The sequence below is a fragment of the Belonocnema kinseyi genome, chromosome 5 (genome assembly GCF_010883055.1).
Source record: "Belonocnema kinseyi isolate 2016_QV_RU_SX_M_011 chromosome 5, B_treatae_v1, whole genome shotgun sequence".
NCBI classification, from domain to species: Eukaryota; Metazoa; Arthropoda; class Insecta; order Hymenoptera; family Cynipidae; genus Belonocnema; species Belonocnema kinseyi.
In genome coordinates, this window is record NC_046661.1 from 142799345 (window position 1) to 142802041 (window position 2697).

The 2697-nt window shown below is 21.4% G+C and overlaps 1 protein-coding gene across 1 annotated transcript in view; it reads left to right on the forward strand.

Annotated features, from left to right (window-relative positions):
- The window catches only part of LOC117173365 (39S ribosomal protein L37, mitochondrial), a 26051-nt gene that overhangs the window by 8758 nt on the left and 14596 nt on the right, over positions 1-2697 (forward strand). The gene's annotated exons all lie outside the window — the stretch shown is intronic.

Here is a 2697-nt window from a genome sequence, read left to right on the forward strand (position 1 = left end):
TTTTTTTTTTTTTTTTTTTTTGATAAAAATGCAACTATTCGGTAGAAAATTGACTATTTTGTTAAAAATTCATTCTTTTTGGTTGAAAAATTTTTTTTCATTGATAATTTAATTTTTTGTCAACACTTTTTTTTTTTGTTTGTTAAGAAATTCATATTTTGATCTTGAAAAGTCAATTGGAATCTTTTTTGGATGAAAATGCAACTTTTTTAAAAAAATCCCTAAAAATGCAGCTTTTTTAAGAGAAATTTTATATTTTTTGGATAAAAATGTAACTATTTGATAGAAAATTCAACAATTTGATTAAAAAATTTTTACTTTTTGTTCAAAAATTCGTCTTTTTGAATTAAAAATTTAATTCTTCTTTGAAAATTAATATTTTTTATCGTGAAAAGTCACCTGAAATCTGTGTAACAGAAAATTAAATTTTTTTCAAAATTTATCTTTGTGATTTAAAAATTTATTTGTTTTAGTTGAAAGATCTTTTTTTTTAATGAAATTTATTGATTGAAGAATTTTTTTATTTGAAAATTCATATATGTTGTATAAAAATGCATCAGTTTTAATGGTAAATTAATTTTTTTGCTGAAAGGTGATATTTTTTGAAAAATCAATTTTTGTAGAGAAATTTCGTCTTTTGGCCTGAAGGTTCAATAATTTAGATAAACTTTTATTTGTTTCGTGAGTGAAAAATCGTTATTTGTTGAAAATTCATGTTGGGTTTAAAATTATTATTATTATTATTTTGTTGTAAAAATGTCATAATTTTTTATTGAAATATAAACTATGCCATTTTTTTTTGTTAAGAATTTATTTTTTTTAGGTTGAAAATTCAAATTAGAAAATTCTCGATTAATCAAATTCGCGAACTGTAAAATTGCCGAAAAATAAAAATACCGCTATGGAAAATTCCCAAATAATAAAATAGAGAAATAATAAAATTACCGAATTGGAAAATTGCCAAAAAATAAAAATACCGAATTGGAAAATTCCCGAATAATAAAATTTCCGATTTATAAAATATTCGAATTGTAAAATTCCCGAATTTGAACAATTAGAATTTTTTATAAATATATTTTATTGATTATAATTTAAAAAATTAGACATTAGTTTCAAAAATTATTTTTAACATTTAAAATTTCGAAGCTTATTTCTGGAATTTAAAATAGCAATAATTTTAAATAAAATATTTCTAGGTAATGCATGTTTTTTTAATGTTCACAGTATTTGAAAAAATACAAAAAGCGTTCGCAAAAATAAAATTTTAGTAAGGTACAGATAAAATTGAGGGATAATTTTTGTTCTTCCATGTGCACGTTTTTACAAATTTGGTAGGCGATACAAAATTGAATTCTTCTTTCAAAGAAAAAATTATTGCTTACATTTTCACGCTTTTTTTAAAATCTGCATAATATTTTTGAATAAAAAAAATACAAAAAGCTTTCGCAGAAAATGTAATTTAAATTTTTAAATATATATTTTTGTATTTTTTTCAAATTCTATGCACATTTTCAAAAAAAGCGTCAAAATGCGAGTCATTGTTTTTTCTTTCAATGTAGAATTAAATTTTTGTATCGCCTTCCTTATTTTTGAAAACGTGCGCTTAGAAATTTGACACTAATATCTTATTGTTGTATTTGTAATCAATAAAATATATATATTTTTTTAAATTCTAATTGTTAAAATTCAGGAATTTTACAATTCGGATATTTTATAAATCGGCAATTTTAATATTCGGAAATTTTCCAATTCGGTATTTTTATTTTTCGTCAATTTTATTATTGGCGAATTTCATTTTTCGGCAATTTTCCAATTCGGTATTTTTATTTTTCGGTAATTTTATTATTCGTGTATTTTATTATTTGGGAATTTTCCAAATCGCTATTTTTATTTTTCGGCAATTTTATTATTCACGAAGGGACGACTGAAAAATCCCGAAAAATTAAAATTCCCGACACAGTAAAATTCCCGAATTAGAAAATTCCCGAAGAATCAAATTCGCGAATAATAAAATTGCCGAAAAATAAAATTACCGAAATGCAAAATTCCGGAATAATAAAATTCTCAAAAAATAAAATTTTAGAATTATTAAATTCCCGCATTGGAATATTCCCGAATAATAAAATTTACGACAGTTTATAATATTACCGAATTGGAAAATTCCCGACAGAAAATTGCCGATTTACAAAATATCCGAATTGTAAAATTCCCGAATTTTAACAATTAGAATTTTTTATAAATATATTTTATCGATTACAAATACAACAATAAAATATTAGTTTCAAAAATTATTTTTAACATTTAAAATTTCTAAGCTTATTTTTTGAATTAAAAATAGCAATAATTTTAAATTAATATATATATAAATTTATATTTCGAGTCTGTTTGAAAAACGTCACAAGGTATGTAGAAAATTTAACGAGAATTTTGTTCCAAGCGCACCTTTTCAAAAATAAGGAAGGCGATACAAAAATGGAATTCTACATAGAATTTGAAAAAAATACAAAAAGCGTTAGCAAAAGTTTAATTTTAAATTAATATATGTATATATTTATTTATTTAAAATTTTAAATTACATTTTTGCGAAAGCTTTTTGTAATTTTTTTATTCAAAAATATTATGCACATTTAAAAAAAAGCGTAAAAATGTAAGCAATAATTTTTTCTTTGAAAGAAGAATTCAATTTTGTATCACCTA